The sequence below is a fragment of the Delphinus delphis genome, chromosome 10 (assembly GCF_949987515.2).
Source record: "Delphinus delphis chromosome 10, mDelDel1.2, whole genome shotgun sequence".
Taxonomy (NCBI): domain Eukaryota; kingdom Metazoa; phylum Chordata; class Mammalia; order Artiodactyla; family Delphinidae; genus Delphinus; species Delphinus delphis.
Window position 1 is genome coordinate 6173056 of NC_082692.2, and position 18947 is coordinate 6192002.

The following is an 18947-nucleotide window of genomic DNA, read 5'->3' on the forward strand; positions in this document are numbered from 1 at the left end:
TCATAGCAGGTCAATTACACTTTTCCTTCCCAGTTTGTTTCATACTGATGTCTTTCTACCCTGAACCCTTAGCACAACACATGTCTGGGCCACACCGACAGCACTTTGCCTCTGATGCTCTGTAATGCTCTTTCCTTTGCTGCACACATTTTAAAGAATGAAGGCTTTGTAGTGTGGAGATTTTTTTAAAGCTTTTTTGGGGCAGAAGTCTTTTCTCCATTACTTTCTAGTACCCCTTCTGAACCCAAGTAGCACATGGTTGAGTATCATCTACTGAGCAATCAATCAATACCTGTTATAGGAAAACAGACAATATATAAATCATACAAGAATGGATGGGTATTGTACCTGTTTAGAGTTAACACTTGATTGTCTGCATATACAGTGTGGCAAATTGAAATTTAAGAGAGGTAGGAATAACAACATTATTACTGTATTTGGAGTCGTATGGTTTATTCTCAGGTGTACATCTGATGGAGAGGGTAATTGGCTTGTCATTTCATTGTTTCTTCCTCTGTTCATTCATTCATTCATAAATGCTTACTGAGCTCCTGTACTGCAGGTCCCAACATTGCAGCGGATCTGAGTGTCATTCTCGTTGCTGAAACATGACACCAACTCTGGATCCAGCATCTGCTGAGTCTGTACCTGAAACATCTCTCACGTCAGTCTCCACTCTTGCCTCCACAAGGCCTTCGTTATCTCTCAGCTCAACTATCGGTCTTTCCATCTCTAGTCTTCCATGTCTTCTCTCTTGTATGCGGTTTACGGAGTGATACTTTTATCAAATAAAGTTTGTCATTAAGATATTGCTAGTTTCCCATTTGTAATTGTTTAACAATCCCCAGCACCTGCAGGATGTGAAGATTTCTCAGGATGTGTGAAGCCCCCCATGGAAAGGCCCCAGCCTCCCTCCCCAGTCTCATCTGGTATTAGTTTGCTAGAGCTGACATAACAACGTGCCAGAACTGGGTGACTTAAGCAACAGAAATCTATTTTCTCACAGTCGTGGAGCCTGGAAGTCGAAGAGCAAGGTGCAACAGGGCTGGTTCTCCCGAGGCCTCTCCTTGTCTTGCAGGCGGTCTCCTTCTGTGTCCCCACATGGTCTTTCTCCTTCTGTGTCCCCACATGGTCTTTCTCCTTCTGTGTCCCCACATGGTCTTTTCTCCTTCTGTGTCCCCACATGGTCTTTTCTCCTTCTGTGTCCCCACATGGTCTTTTCTCATGCGTCCCTGATGTTACTCTGTGTGTCCTAATCTCCTCTTCTTCTAAGGACACCAGTCAGAGTGGATTAGGGTCACCCTAACAGCCTCATCTAAACTATTACCTCTTTTAAAACCCTACGTCTAAATACAGTCACAGTCTGAGGTAGCAGGGGTTAGGGCTTCCATGTATGAATTTGGGGGCACACAGTTCAGCTCACAACTCTTCTCTTATTTTCACCCTCCTCCCTGACAGTCATCATCCATCCTGACATTTCCTGTACCACATCAAAGAGTTCCACGTCTCAACTTTCTTCAGTCAGTTTCCTTCGTCTAAGCAACCTTTTTTCCTATCCTAGACTTTTTTTGTCTAATGAACATTGATGATACTTGAAGATTAAATTTAGACCTATTCCTTTCATTATTGTCTTTCCTGACCTCCTGGTATCTATGGAGACTTTCACTGACACTACCTCTGACAGGTACTGTACTAATGTGGGTGTGTCTGTGCCCTGAACCTAACCTGTAAACCCATGGTGCATTATTTCATTACTGCTCAGTGAAGTTTTGTTGGATGAATGACTTACAAAATCTTTGCTGACCTTTTTAATTTTAATTGGTCCAACAAATTGTTAGATATAAAGCAACAGAAATGCTACAGAGTCCCTGGATTACAAAAGTAATATTTGTAACCACGATGAGCTTAGAAATATAAATTAAAGCCAAGGACATCCTCAAAGGTAACATTATAGGTACTGCATAGAAGTGGACCCAAATCAAACCAGGAAACTTTTACTTTTAACTATTATTCTCCTAGTTTCATTTACAAGAGAATAATTTAAGTTTTAATTTTTTAATCACTTAAAAATTTTCTGGAGTCTCCTTTCCTTTTTTTTTTTTTTTTCCTCTCACAGATAAAAAGAGCTAGTTTTTCCCTAAGGAAGGTTTATTCTGACAGTGTACTTACTGAGATAGCAGATAGTTATTCCTATTTTATATTAGACTTTTACTTGGTTCCTCAGGACTTATAATTAGAACTTTCTTTGGGGGAAAAATGTTTTGAGACATAAAACTTCCAAGACAAAGCTGTACCCACTTTCTACTGAAATACATAGCAACTTCTAGAAGCTGAATGATAGGTGGGAGTTGAACGAATTTTTACAAAATTCTCAAATATTTAGCAATGGTAGAAAAAGTATTTAAATACTACTTTGGACACTTTCTTTTATTGATGTTAGACAAGCAAAAAAATCTAAAATCTAAAAATAGATCTAGATCCCTGTGAGAAGAGTTTCTTAGACATATCACTCCAGTTGTTCTGTGGTATTTTATTTTTTAAAAGGTTAAAAAATACTATTTTGTATAAACCATAAATTATAGCTCATTATCAACTATAGCCTAGAGCAAACTCTAAACAAGGATGAAGAACTAATGCAATTAAGAGGACAGAAAGCTGCTACCTGCTCATATGACTGTAGATGTTATCCATGTTTCTTTGGAAAATTCTCCAGTCATGTCATTAAAAATCGCAATGTTACACATATACCTGATAGCTTTGTTCCTTGTTTAGGTTTTTATTAATTAGGAGATCCATCGATTTATTCCTTCAATCATTCAACCCACAATTCCTAAGAGTTTGCTTTGTGCTGGATATTCTACCACAGTAACTACATGATGCCTTAATTGGATTCAGTTATTGTCTTTTTTCATGATAAGGTTTCACAGGAAAACTCTTATTAACGCATCTGGTGAGGGCCTTTCCACTTGAAAAAAATGTCAAACATTTAACCTGACTGCAAATGTATCACCAAAGTGCTTGGCTTCTGGCATAAAACAGGAACTATGTATAAACACATCATAAAAATAGATAAAACAAGAGCAGAGAGCCCAGAAGGGTAAAGTTGTCTTTTAGATACAGTCATGGTGACAACCCAAGCAGTGCCCAAAAGGGCTAGAGAATAAAGCAAACTGAACTTCAGTCAACAGACATTTATTGAACTCCAGTTCTGCATTGGGCACTGTGATAGTTGCTTTTGGGGATACAAATATGAGTGAAACATCATTTCTGCCCTTAAGGATGCATTAAGTGCTAGAAGAGAGATACAGCAACAGTAAATAGCAGGGAAGGCTTCATGCAAAGGGTGGGACTTGAACTCTTCTTGTGAGATTAGATAAGCTTTGAGAAGCAGAGAGTAGAGGAAAGAACAAAGTAAATAACAAATTAGAAAAGTCATGAAAAGACAATGGCAGTGTGTAGTATTCAGTGTTGGACCAGAGAAGCACACCCACTAGGAGTGGTAGCCGGGTGAGCAGTCGATCTGAGGCTGTGGCTTCAGTGCCCGGTGCTGGAGCCTGAAACCCACAGGCAGGCAGTCAGGAAGAAAAGATGGGTGTGCACTGGGGAGGAGTTTGGACAAACTGGGACTCCTCAGGCTGAGCTGGGTTCCACAAGGAACAATGGGAACCCCAAAGTGCTGGAAGTGAACACAAGGCAGAGAAAAGAATTAGATTAAAAGAGGAAGTTGTATCAAGTTGCTTCTTTCCTATTTTATGTGGGAATTAATTTTTACCATTAAAAAATGGAGAAACCCATTCTTCATTTTTGCTCGATAACTTACGAATTCTAGGTAATGCAAAGCCTTTTACATACAGGTATAGAATGATCTGGTCTTGAGTACCTGAAAATAGTATGTTGAAACACATAGAACAGGTAATAAGTGAAATGGTTAATTTTTGGTGGTGAAGGACCTCTTAGAACTTTTTGTTTTCTCTTCCTAGAAATACACATGCATTTGGGTAGTGTCATGCTTTGGAAGACACCCTGAAGTATAGGCAAGAAGATCCCTTGCTTGAAAGATTAGAATCACCACCGCCCCCTACAACAACAAAACCAACAAAACCCAAGGAAAGCGAGTTTTGTGGCAACAACAGCACAAGCCCAAGTCAAGTAAGTAAGCACGGAGTTATTTTTTAAGGAACACAAATTAAGTGCTCAACTTGTTTGTCCTTTCATTTTGAATTATGCTACTTGCAAAGAAAAGAGTTTGAAAGCACTAATAGAACACCATCAAAACTAAAACCAGAACTAAACAATTAAATTGGCAGTACCTATTCTTAATTCATCTTCACAGTTGGGTCACCAGTTTTTATGCATCTTACCATCTGGCGTTTTGTCTCCAGACACAAAAACTATGTTTCAGGTAGCTCTGAACCTCAGAGGCAATGTGATAAAGAAGGTAATTTGGAAGGCTGTGTGAATGTGACCACCCAAAAGAAGGGATTGAATCAGGGTCAAAGATGAAATTGGAAAGGGGTTGACAGTGTGTAGAAAAGACGTGCTGAATTCAAAGTTGGTTTTACTACTGTTCCTGTTTGAAGCAGGAATTAAATCCAGTAACTCTAGAGCAGTGATCATAATTCTGGGTCACTGTTTTCTATCCATTTTAGAGTTCAGTTGTGCTATTTCCAAGAGCCCAGCAAAAGAGAATGAGAGTCTGACTCTGAATCTCGGAGTCCTGTGATAGGCTAAAATAACTACTAAGACCTCGTGCTCAAACAGCCCTTTATGAAGTGATTTCACATAAAAGATCTTTTTTGATATAACTCTTATATGGCATATCTTCCATTTTATGGACAGTGTGAGTCTTTTGATGTGTAAGATGAGCTGAAATAGGAAAAGTGACAGAAAATTTACTGACCTATGGAACGATGTTCCACAATGGGGTATTCTTTATAACTATGCTGGCTGAATAGCACCATCTGAAGTCCTTAAATCATCAGCAAGGCCATTGTTACTATAGAGGATAAGAGTTATGAACCTGTGACTCTTTAAATTTTCCCGCTCGACAAAAGGGATCTACCTCTCTAGCCAGCCTGTCTTGATGATCCATGACAGTGCTACCCTGGTGCCAGATGGATGTGATGGAGGGCTCCTAAAAGGATGTTGGTAGGAGGAAAGTGTTGCTTACATAGAGCAAGAATCTTGGGAGATTTAAAGGTGGGAAGGTGTTAGTTTGAGTCATTAATAACAGAATGCAGCTGAATGTACTTTTACATGGTTAGTATTACTATTTTGTTTTCTGTAACTTATGACTAAGATTTTTTAAAGATTTTGAACATGATATTAGTTTCTTTATAGAATGGGCTACCTTTTAATATTGGATCATGTGAATAGGTCATTGTCCTAATCTACTTCCATTGAGAACCACAAATAGACACTAAGATAACAACTGTTCAGCGGTGACAAAAGAGTTATTTATTTACTCTTCCTCCCTGATCTAATCAACCACAAATCTAGTCATTTCTAACTATTCCGAGATCACTTCTTGCCCGTAGCTGGTACTCAGTCAAACTGGTCCAAAGTGTGGCCAGATTAGCTACATTATTTAAACCAAATCTCTCTCCACTGCCTACTAGGCTTCTCATCCTTAGTGCTCTATGAGTCCATCAAAATTAGGATGACCAGAAGAGAAACCGTTATCTTCCCCCTCAAAACTGTGCTTTCTTTCTAAAACTGTTCCTTCTACCTGTGAATGGTGCTATCATCCACTGAAACGTCCAAGGTAGCAACTTCGGAGTCATTCTATACCTCATCAATCACCCTGTCTGGTCAAATCACAAATGTGTTTCAAATCCAACCTCCCTGATGTATTCCCAGTCCAGGCCCTAGGATTCTACGCTAGTCCAAGCCCTCTTTATTTATTGCCTGGATCGTTACTGCATTTCTCTAAGTAGTTTTATTTTTCAACAATCTCTCACTTTTTTGGATCCCATCGTTGCCAATTACCTTCTGTTCGTTTTAGTGGGATATTTTGTGGGGAACGGTTGTGGTATAAAATGATTTTCTGCTTCCCTATTGAAACTAGGATGGCTTATGAAAAAATGGCCCTTCACAAACTAGCCCATGAGGCAGGTTCAGAGAAATGGAGCAATGATCAGGGGGGTAAAGTGTGGACAAGGGGGAAGGGAACTCAGGTGTTGGTAAAACAAGGGAGGCTGCTAATGATACGTATTAATAATGTGAAACAAGGTATCTAAATTGAGGTTGGAATCTAGAAGAACCTGGGTTTGTCTTAATCAGGTAATGTAGCTGGGTAGTGAGCCTGGCATACAGAGAATGGAGAAAGAGGGTGCTGTAGAGTGGGGCTGGATGCAGCAGGATCCTTTCGCATGACTCTCACGTGCCTTCTTCTCCAGTCACTCTCACACGTACATCCTTTGGTTTAGCCACACACCTTCTTAATGTAACTTGAGGCCATCGTGTATCCACCATTGATCAGACAGTAGAGAAAACCCTCGGACTATAAAGATGAATGACCCAAGGCTGCACTTCTGTTATTTACTGAGGTAATTTGAACGTATCAGAAGCATAAAAGCTTAATACTTTTATAGATTTCTTACTGTTTCTAACCTTCATCAATATAAAATTACCCTGCTTACTCAATTCAACGTTTTTCCTAACAGAACAAATTCTTATTAATTTGTCCACTTATTCACTCAACAATTATTTCCTGAATTGTGATTACATTCCAGATACTTGATAGTTGTTGAGAACAGATCTATAAACAAACATGCTGTCCCTGCTGTCACGTAGTTATTACTGCAAATAAAACTGATATCAGTATTTTTACCCTGAGTTTTTTGAGGGGGGCGGATAGGGGAGAGGGAGTTACACTCTAGAGCTTCGTGTATACTATTTTCTAATGATATTTTACTTCTTAAATGTTTCTTATGAAGAATAAAATATTATATTGTTATTTTACTGATTTCTGGGAGTCTTTGCCTTGTAAAGGGGGAATTTAGATCTTTTATGTTTATTTTTCTCTTATGCGTGGTCTACTTTAGTCATGCTTTTATTTTAGTGATTAATTTCTCTTGTCTTTTATTTTTCACAACAATTTGAAAGATAGTCACTCCTTTTTTTTATTCTGTCAGTTGATTTTTTAATCTTTTCCAGAAGAACTTTTATTGATGTAACTGTCAAGTAAAGGAAAAACTAACAACTTTTAACTCTCCTTTTGAGAAGGTGAAAAATTCAGTGCTTTTATTTTCCTTTTTCCTCTTAATTTGTGTCTCATTCAATGTAACCTAGAGCCTGGTGAGTGTGTATGTGTCTGTGTGTGTGTGTGTGTGTGTGTGTGTGTGTGTGTAAAATTAGTCTTAAATGTAGTGTTTACAAGACCAAAATAAGTATTCAGTCTTAGGCAATTACCTTAACAAATCCTCTCCTTATTATCCTAGGAATAGCCTTTATTTTTTGAATGACAGAGAACATTTTTTTTTTTTTTTTTTTTTGCTGTACACGGGCCTCTCACTGTTGTGGCCTCTCCCGTTGCGGAGCACAGGCTCCGGACGCCGCAGGCTCAGCGGCCATGGCTCACGGGCCCAGCCGCTCCGCAGCATGTGGGATCTTCCCGGACCAGGGCACGAACCCGTGTCCCCTGCATCGGCAGGCAGACCCTCAACCACTGCGCCACCAGGGAAGCCCGAGAACATTTTATTTAATTAAATGATGGCTTTTTACAAATTACTCATTTGTAAGTGCTACTCTTTTAGTAGGACAAGGATGTTTTTATTTACTTTTGAGGATCAGAAAATCAAATGTGTACATTGTATGTATGGATTTATTTATCTTTAATGAAAACTGCTGTATCGTGGACTGTCATCAATAGGGAATAATAATAGCCATTGTTATCTACAATAGTCATTTAAAATTGGGAGTGAGCCAACAATGGCTTAATATGAATTACTTTAGAATATGGCTTTCGAAACCCTAGTAATACAAAGGAAATCATACCATGAGGAATTAGAAATCTTAAATCCAGTTCAAAGTTAAGGTGTGAATGAGAGGGTCCAGACAGGTTCAAAAGTTCAAAGCAAGTATTCAGTCATAGGGCAACTTGGGGCACCAGATGTCTCCCTTGTCATCCCAGAAGCTTTAACATTAGCAAGTGGTGTATATGGCAGCTTTCACCCCGGAGTATTTTAAAGACTTGGAGTGGCCTTAGAGATCATCTTGTCTGAGAAATTCACTGTGCATGTTAGGAAATGCAGGTCCAGGGTGGTCGAGCTCATCAGCAGTGGAAGCTGTACCAGAGGCTGCATTGTCTGGTAGCAGATCCAGGCTTCTTTCCATTGCTTCCAACTGCCTCTCATCTCAGTCATAAGTTTATGATTAAACAGCAAATGTTAGAGATTTTATTTAAAAAGTAGATCGGTTCAGTGTGGATCAACTAGTATAAATCTCTCTGACATTTCTTGTATTAATAAACTAGTCTGATAAATTTAGTCTCCTTTCCTAACGTAAAAACCATTTTTGACTTATTGAAAGTATTCACGATTTCCTAGAGGAGCCCACAGTATCATGCATCCCAAGCAGTCCACAATATTTGAGCAATCTGTTTTTTCATATAAACAAATACATACAAGTTGTCATCTCAGTGACAACTTTTCTCCATGAACATAATTCTTCTTTGGCCTCAATTTGATACATGGGGGCATTAAGTTTTCAACAACTACATTTCATTTCCCTTCTATGGAGTAAGAATACTGCACATTAGCTTTAAACCTCAAAAGCATTCATGGAAAGGCATTTTAACCTACAGTAGCAGCATCTTTAGATAGCCATACAGCTTTTACTGTCCCCCTATAAGATAAATAATTAAATCTTTCAACTGGCTAAGGCGTAACAGTGGTACTAAACAGTGCTACTAAAACAAATGGATACATATAATGATCTGGTCTTTCTTTTCTGAAAATCCAAGGCATGTTATCTGATAAAAAGTCCCTTCCCAAAAGAGAGTAGGGAAATCTATGTATACCTTTATCATATGAAAATCCTCTTAAAAAACATAGCTCTTTTAAAGGATTCTTTGCTATTGGCTCTCAGCCAATGATTACTATAGTAATTTGAAGAGAAACACTATATACAGTAAATATACTAATTACTATAGTAATTTGAAGGTGTCAAGATGATTTTTCTGTTTTTTCAAGGATGCCTAGATGAACTATTACACATCATGAGAGTAATTACTGGTATCCCTCAATAGAAGGCAATTCAACAAGTAGAATTTTGTGAAACAACTTGATTGGTACATAATGGATTCAATTACACCTCTTAAATTGTTCAGAAATACACCTGTGGCTCTATAAATTAATAATGAAGTGAGCCAGCTCTGACTTGGGGAGCTCCCATAACAAAGGGCAGGCCAGCTGTCAGGAAGGGAACCAGGGTAGTGGGCGAATCCCCGGACCCTTTGGGAATCCACGTCCAAGGAGCCGAACAGCAGAACTCAGAAGGGAGGGTGGAATCCTTAAAGAGCTACCAGCAGAGAAATGAAAGCTGGAAGGTCTTTTTTTTTTTTTTTTTAATGAGCTACAAGAAAGTAAATCCCATGAGCCCTAGGCATTTTGTAAATAAAGAGATCAGCCGTCCTTGGGAAGCAAGGCTAGAAGATAACTTCCCATTTACAGGTGCCGCAGCAGTCGTGTTCTATGCGCAGTTAGGCTGTCTGGTTTCATCGTGCTCCCAATTTTTCAAAGCAGAGACCAGACACCACTTGGAAACTTACCTCCTTCACATTGCCCAGAATGTGATTCATTAGAGATTTATTTGGAGTTCCAAGGGAATGTGCCACAGAAGATTAAAAGTGGGTAATCTGTCACCTACCCTAATGTGAATGAATTAGGTACTTTTCTGATAATATATGAGCTTCAAGGAAGGAATGGGCATTTTATGGAGGACCAGGTAAGGCAAAGTGAAGCGGCAGAGAACAGTGTACAAGCATTCCCACCTCCTTCCCCTAAGGTGATTCGCTCAGCCTACAAATACGAAGTCTTCCTACCCCATCTTAGTGTGGACCTAGTTGAACTCTTGTTCTCTACTCTGTCTCCCTGCCCACCCGTTTTCTTTTCTGTGGTGGTGATAATGCTTCCTATTGATAATACTTCAGGATGGAAAGCCTTCCTGAGTTGAGCTGTGACATATGGGATGGGCAGAATCAACGTGTTGAGATATTTTAGGTCTTCTGTTGCGTATAAATCCTTCCTGCTATTCCTTGGAGGACTGCTGGTCTTCTCCTTCATGTACGGTCAGTCTCCATTTCCCCAGGTTCCCCATCTGTGGATTCAACCAACTTTGGATCATAAATATTCGAAAAAAAATTCCAGAAAGTTCCAAAAAGCAAAACTTGAATTTGCCACACATAGGCAACTATTTATAAAACGTTTACATTGTACTTATAACTATTTACTTAGCTTTTATATTGTATGAGGTATTATAAGTAATCTAGAGAGGATTTAAAGTATAAGGGAGGCTGTGCGTAGGTTATATGTAAATACTTTACGCCATTTTATATAAGGGACTTAAGCATCGTGGATTTTGGTATGCGTTCGGGAGGGGGTTCCTGGAACCTATCGCCCTCAGATATCAAGGGATGTGTGTACTCAGCTATCAAAAGTAGGAATCAAATCTGTGTTCATTATTGAAAGATTCCTTCCCGCCTTCCATAAAGCCTGGCCTATAGGTATATTTGAAACAAATAAAGCTAGGCCTACCTTGGGTAATGTGGTAATCTGACCACGTGACCTAAAGACCTTGTGACCTTTGCTTAGGCATTTCTCCCCCTGGGTCTCAGATTTTTTCATTTCCAAAAAGAGGGGATTAGATAATAATAAATACCAGTGTTGAACTCCAGCACTGTGGTCTTTTAATTCTTACTAAAATAAGCATACAGAGTAGGTTTTTTTGTTTGGGTTTTTTTTTGCGGTACGCAGGGGCCTCTCACTGTTGTGGCCTCTCCCGTTGCGGAGCACAGGCTCCGGACGCTTAGGCCCATCGGCCATGGCTCACGGGCCCAGCCGCTCCGCGGCATGTGGGAACTTCCCGGACCGGGGCACGAACCCGCGTCCCCTTCATCGGCAGGCGGACTCTCAACCACTGCGCCACCAGAGAAGCCCCAAAGTAGGTTTTTTGATCCTCCCCTGTACAGAAAAGGAAGGCAAGGCTCAAGGCAGAGAAGCCACACAGCCAAGATCACCCATCGGATGAGTCAGCGAGAGATCCACACTCGTGCCCTCGTTAGACCGACATGTCCACAGGGTTCCTCTGACTCCTGTTCTTTCACAGACTTATTGTATGATCCTTATGGTACGAGCCACTGTAAAGCAAAGCCAATGTACACTTCTAAGGAACTCACATAGACTGAAGATCAACAGTACGAGTGTGATGCAAGACAATATTCTAATTGATAGTCATGAAAACTGCAGATCTCTCAAAATATTCCATTGTTTCTTCTAAGGATAAGTTGTATTATTTTTGGTGATTTCTTACTTTTTATGTCCATTTTTGATAACACATTTTAAATCAGAGTAAAAGTGAACCCCCTTTTCAAAACAGTATCAACTTCAAATATCCTTCCCCTTTGTTTCAGTATAAACTTGAGATGAATCAACTATGGTGTTTATTTGCTTTATGCACATGAAACGTTATTAGTGGGAACAAAGTCTCAACTGTTCTGTTAAGTTTTAAGTCTTAAAGTGTCCAGTTATTCATGAGTCGTTTTCTTTTTTCTTAACTTTTCAGTTACCACCCTAGGGTAAACCATAATATGTGAGGATTTAGAATTAGCATTATTTAAATAACCTTAGGAACCATGAATGATTTCTTATAGGTTATGCGATGTCCTTCCCCACCTTTAAGGCCCACATGAATCAAGTTAATGACAAAGTCAAACATATAAAATTAAGATTACATTTTGTTGTTTAGGCAATTTCAAAGAACAGAGCATAAAAGGGAAAAGAGAAAGCCATTGAAAAAGGCACATTCTAACAACATCCCATTTATGAATCCTTTTGTCCTCTTGACACCGGCAGTTAGGGCTTCCTGATAAGGAATTTGATGTTAAAACTGATGGGGAAACCCCACGTTTTACTGCCAATAACTTGTCTTGTTTGGAAAGTTTCTTCTTTTAATGGTACAGCTGTACCATCAATAAAAGTGTGTCTGTTTTTCCTATTCTTAGATTAATTCTTAGAAGAATATTGAATTTATGACCATTGCCCAATGGTGTAGCTGCTTTAAACAAAATGTCTTTATTCTTTTACAAGTTGGATAATAACTAAGGCAATGAAATCTAATGAATGCTGTCTTTATGTTTTCTCTGAAGGTATGTGAGGAACATTGGCTTTTAGGAAACGTACACTTGGGGCTCCCTGCTGGGACAGGCAGTGAGATGAGTGGAATCCAGGAGCCAGGGGTCTCGGGCTACCAACTGACTCGTGACTCTGAAAGGGGCTCTCATAAGGCTTATCATCTCTACATAATTTTTTTTCCCGTAGACAGACTGAAAAAGAGAGTAGGGAGTTGAAGATATTCTTCCCAATTCTAAAGAGCTGGAATTCGCAGTAGAGGGAGTACAGAAAGTGATTTTTAGCTTTTGATCCTATTTTAAAAACAGCAAAATTGAGGAGTAGAGATATTACAGTGAATTATATTTATTCTTTAAGACAGAAACAGAATGTTTTTATCATTATTATTATTAATTGCTTGGAATTGAAAATCGCATTTCCTTCATTATCCAGAAACATCAGGTGGTAAGTTTGCCTTTCGATGCAAGGATGATGCCGTGTGGTGATTGAGTGTAGGCTTGGCAGGTAGGGCGGCTGGAGTCTGAATCCCAGCCTCAGCCCCCTCTACTAGGCCACTGTCTCACCGCAGTCCCTAATGTTGAACTCGGGCCTTGAACACAGATTTCTTTGCTCTGTGGGGCATTGGTGGACTGCAGGTAGATACAGCCAAACTCAAAATGAAAAAGAATTCAGTTAATCCTGGATCCTGCATCTAAGAACATCTGCTTTCCTCTTCATCAGATCCTGATTTTACTTTAGGACATTGGGTAAATTATTCTGTCTCAAACAGATAGCCTCTGTCTCTTTGATCATTATTTGGGAAATATCATTCCACAATATCGAGACTGAGAACCCAATATGTCATCTAAACACAAGGATATATTTTCAAAAGTAGCTATCAGCCCGTTTACGTGTTGTCCCAGGATTTGTGTTTCTTTCTCAGTTCTGCGTTTTTGTGTATCAACACTGCAAAACTAAGTTCACAGCAGCAATGCAATTAGCAAGCTCTCGGAAAAACTGCCTCCGTTTGTGGCTGCTAATGTATTTGCTATAGATTTTAGTGACAGAAATAGTGATATTAATGTCGTCAACATCCATGTCACTGCTTGCAGGCATCATGTAAACCAAAAGGTTACATTTTAAATTATGAAAGGCTGGGTTAAAAAAAAGTCCTTCATTTTTCTGACTTGTCACATTAGAGTATAAGATTATGATATAGGTGCCCAGAATTAATCATAACATGTTAGGCTAGGTAGAAATAAAATATAATGTGGGAAGTCTGTATCATTGATTTAAAATACTTTCAATGTTATACTATATTCTTGATAATAAGATAAAATTCTATTCTATGAACAGCCTCTACATTTAGCCAGATAACTTTGTTTGAGTTTACCATCAGACAGATCCTAATTAAGGCACATTTCTCTGCTTTGAGATTCCGAATATACAAGAATACAAATTATAGAAAAAATTATAATTTTTGAATTAAAAATACAGACATACATATGTATGCAGGACGTGTACAAATTTTATATTTACTAAGTGCCTGACTATTTATTTAATGTTCCCCATAACCTTATGGAGCTGGTATTGTTATGCCCACATTAAAGATGAGAAAACTGAGGCTTAGAGATTAAGTTGCCCAAGATCACACAAGAATGAAGTCGGGGTGCTAAGGCAAAAGGAAGGATTATCAGTCTCCAAAATCAATACTGTTAGGGCTGACTCATTTCTAGATGTGTAACTGTATTACTATTTATAACTATAACCATAATTCTTAGCCATTGTTTCTATATTTTCTTCTTACTGGAGTATACTGTTGCTGTTTTGGTTTTTTTTTTTTTCTTTTAGGATAGGATTGAAGAGTAGTGCAGACTGATTCTTTGGGTGGTATGTGTGCTGGGGGCAGCGATAATAACAATTTTCTGAGGATACCTGAGGGCTGAAATCATCTTCTCTAATACATTGATTCCCTTCCTTACGTTAACGTCATATGCTCTGAAAGCAAAGGGCATGAGTGGTTTTTGGCTTCCTCCTTTTTCTATCCCTCCTAAAACTGCAGAGAAAATATTAAAATAAATGACAAGCCATTGTTCTGTGAGACCTACAGTGCTTTAAAAAGACTAAAAATGGGACCTAACTCTTTATTAATTAGGAAAATTTAAAACACTGGAACCAAAAGTCCTGCTATCCATGGCTAGAATCCTGATTGAGAAATTTCTTTTTTTTTTAATTGAAGTTTAGTTGACTTACAATATTGTATTAGTTTCAGGTGTACAGCAAAGTGATTCAGTTTTATATATACATATATTTTTCAGGTTATTCATGGGCTAGTTTAGTTAATCCCGCTCCCACATTAAATATTTGGAGATCATAATCCCCTGCATTTGCAGAAACTTCTTTTCAAGTTTGTTAATTTTTTAAAAAGCTCCCACCACTTAGTCATTAACAAGGTTAGTTGAGATAGTTATCATTTATTCATTTTATGTGCTTATTCATTTATCCAATATTTACTAATTACCTCTTGTAGGCAAAGCAAACTGCTAGATGCTAAGGATAGATAGTGTTAAAAACAAAACTATCAGAGAAAAGCTAGATCAAAACTATCAGAGAAGGCCAGATTGATACAGTTTGTTGCTTAGAATTACACAGCTTTCTAAAACCTAGGTCATAGTCACTGAAATAGAGGGAAATTTCTTCAGCTTTGTACTCAAATGATTGAAGTTGACGCTATCTCCAGTCAGAAGGCCCATCTGCATGATATTATGGAATCTAGAAGGGTCTGTTTTATTAGAAAGTGCTATCTAGTTTTATTTGTCCTAAAAATCACTGAGAGGTTTTGTTTTGTTTTTTAAACTCAGACCGAAGACAAATTGGAAGCTACACATGGGAAAGCAGATATGCTTCAGCTGTTTTTGCCACTTTCTTTTAACTCACATTTAGGGTCAAGATTTCGAGAGTGAAGAATGAAAGATATTTCAGCATCTTGTTTGATTCTTACATTGGATGCTATCTATTCTTAGTGGGATTATGGCTTGGAATGAAGTGATCATGGCATTCAGAGAATCAGGTGTTTCGACCCTCCTGTTTTATTAAATAACTCAGCTATTAAAAGAATGCTATTAAAAGAATGTAATCAGTCCATATTGGGAGAAAAATCATTTGTGGAATGATTCAAATGCCAATGACTTTAGTATTTTCCCATTCTGGGGAAAATAAGTAACTATAAATGCATGCTATTAAGTCACTAACAGGAGTTTTTCTGAAATTCTCAGAAACTGAACAAGAGATCGAGGATTTTTTTGTGGGTTGCGGTACGCGGGCCTCTCACTGTTGCGGCCTCTCCCGTTGCGGAGCACAGGCTCCGGACGCGCAGGCTCAGCGGCCATGGCTCACGGGCCCAGCCGCTCCGCGGCATGTGGGATCTTCCCGGACCGGGGCACGAACCCGTGTCCCCTGCATCGGCAGGTGGACTCTCAACCACTGCACCACCAGGGAAGCCCATGTGCGTTACTTTTTGAAGTCAATCAAACAATAATTGTGATTGTCGCATTTGGCATCCAAATGGTATTAACTTTTGGCTGTTGCATTGATTTCATTAAATTCAATGAGATTTTTTGTTATAAAGAACTTGCCAAAGAAAAATTTGCATACCAGAAAAAAAAGTAGTCATGGAATTTATTCATTAGCCTTTTTATCCAGGAAAGGTCTACAAATGCAAAGGTTTGATTTTGGATGGAGTTCATTTGGATGTGTCACTAGGAAGGGTATCTTTGCATTGCAGGCTGCCTAAATTTGGAAGAATTCAGCTCCATTGGTTTTCTTTGTTCTTTGATGAATTACATAGAATACAGTGGTTTGCAAGGCCAAGAATTTCACCATTTCAAGGGCTATTGAAAGCCTACCACTCCAGGTCAACCTAATCCATGGGAAAGTCACCAGGGAGATAGTTTTGTAGGTATTCAGATTTTTACATTAACCATATAGTATTTTTTTCTTTTCATGTTTTCTTGATCATTGCCTTTCACTTCTAATTAAATCCCTCACCTCACTGCTGATGTTAAGAATGAAGGGAGGCATGATTTTAGCCTTTGAGTTTTTTTGATTGATTCCAAAATGACAAGGTTTTGGTTAGTTATACTGACTGATCCTTAATTGACTATTTAAAAAATTACTTTTCTTCTGTCTGATTTTAGAGGTGGACTAAAAAAAGGAAAAAAAACCCAAAAAACAAAAGGTGTTTCTGATGCCTGGCTTGAATGGAAGCTGCGATTTGTCCATCAACCCTTATCTTACTAAATGCAGTTTAGAACACAATGCTTTTCCTTTTCTAAAGTCACATTGATTCAGCAATATCAGACTTTTTCACAGCGATAATGTTTAATTTATGAAAATTATATTTTTCTGGAAAAATAGCATTCTTTTTCCCAATTCACTTTTGCTCTCATTAGATTTGTCCTTATACGTCAGGTCTCGTGAGGGCAAACAATCATCGGTAACAAAAGCACATTTTAGAGGTGAGGAGCGGCCAGGAGCGAGGCAAGCGCAGTTACAAAGTTCACAAAACAGGCTGCAGATAATTAATCCCTCCAAGGCTTAGCCCACTGGGGTTGGTGGGCTGAGCTTCCATTTAGGGTCCCTCCTTCTAGAGGGAGATGGAAGTATGGGGCAGAGAACCTCTGGAGGCTTCAGCATAGAGGGCAAGGCAGAACTCCAGGCCTTTAGATGGAGTCGGAAGATAGAATCAGGAAACTGGAGCAAGAGCCTTACTCTCTCAGGATTGGGTACCAGGGCCCCATGTCTTGGCTAATGTGTTTTCTGGCCCATAGTGTATCCAGCTGCTGGAAACTAGGGATGAAAAAGATAAAGGAAAATCTGAAACTCCATCAAGTATGGCAAAACCGTTGGGTTTGCAAAATTCAACTTTTGAAGGAGGTTAAACATTATTTTTCTATTTGTTTCTGTAACTGAAGACAGCGGTGTACGTCTGAGCGAGAGTCTGTGTGATGCCTTCGGAGGGACTGAATATTATCAGTGATATTGTTATGCCACACATTTCATAGTGATTCTAGAGCACAGAGCACTGTTCTCAACCTCCTGGTCTTCCATTTGTCTCCGCATCATAAATAATGTAAATAATGCTAAAATTAAATGAAAGCCCATTTCAGAAGAAAACAAACAAACCCCTAAACATTAAAATGACAGAAGAGTCCCCAAACAGAGGGGAAAGCCCTGGAGTGGTGGCCTCACCATGGTAGAACTAAATCATCAGTACAAGCAGGTTCTAATAAACCATTGAGGATGATGAAGGGACGCTATTATGTTACAAAGCCCAGAAGGCTCTGCTATTGCTACCACCACAAAGAGAATAGGTTAAAAGACTTTAAATGGGATTGCCATGGCTTTCTACAGCAAAAAGGCAAGGCAACAGGCAGATAATATGCCTTTATTAATGTACAGAATAGAACAGTAATACAAATTAGAGGTATCTATGACGTTGGACAATCTGGTTTGCCTCATTCAAAAAATTAGGGAAGCATTGCCAGAAAGAAAAAGAATTTTACAGAAACAATCTCAATAAAAGTCTTTTTGGATAATGAATTAAAATTTTCTGTTGAATAGAAACTTCTAAAAGAAAACTAATTGAGTAAAAAACAAACTTATGGTTACCAGCAGGGGAAAGGGGGGGGGATAAATTGGGAGATTGGGATTGACATATACACATTAGTATATATAAAATAGATAACTAATAAGGACCTACTGTATAGCACAGGGAAGTCTACTCAATACTCTAATGACCTATATGGGAAAAGAATCTAAAAAAGAGTGGATATATGTATATGTATAACTGAGTCACTTTGCTGTACACCCGAAACTAACACAACATTGTAAATCAGTATACGCCAATAAAAATTTAAAAAATAAAAAATATTTTTGACCATTAAAAAAAAGTATTATAATTTATCAATTAATGTTCATTTAATAACTTTTCAGCACCTCCCATGTGCCAGACGCTGTTCTAGGTAGTGGTACCCTTCAAAAAAGACACAATGTTTGTTCACAGTGTAGTCTACTGTGCACCTGACCCTGAACTGGGCTGGCATTTATTCTGTCTTTTATGTTGTTAGTATAAAATCCATGTAAAACTTCAAAATAAAAGGCTATTCTTTTAAAAAGTTTTCATCCATTACTTTGACATTCCTCTAATTTTTGTCTGTTTGATTCTAACCACTTCCTGACCCTTAGTTCTGGGAGGTTAAATAAAAAGAAATGAACTTAAAGAAACAGTAAGATTCATAGATATGAGATGTTATTCTTGTGCAATATTATGCATTATGTGAGAGATGGTCATTGATTATATAATCGCTAAAATTAATTGTTAAAAATCTTACCTCATGATCTGACAAGGAATTCATTGCAATATATGAACATTTTAAAAGGATATGAAACATTTTGTATCATCTTGATATAATCCCCTGGCAATAGAACCCTGGCATTGTGCTACAGTCATGCTTTCAATTATATTACTAAGTAGTCACACATTCAAGACTAATGGAAAATGACCTTTTGTTTCCATGGTGCCCTGCCCTATTGTTTTTAAAATGGGTTTCAGAAATG

At 38.4% G+C, this 18947-nt stretch overlaps 1 long non-coding RNA gene across 4 annotated transcripts in view; it reads left to right on the forward strand.

The window, feature by feature from the left end:
- LOC132431821 (uncharacterized) overlaps positions 1-18947 on the forward strand; it is a 270709-nt gene that overhangs the window by 149757 nt on the left and 102005 nt on the right. For all 4 annotated transcript variants that reach the window (XR_009520807.2, XR_009520805.1, XR_009520804.1 and 1 more), the window contains exon 3: positions 3981-4149. This is a non-coding gene — a long non-coding RNA (uncharacterized lncRNA). The remainder of the gene's footprint in view (positions 1-3980; positions 4150-18947) is intronic.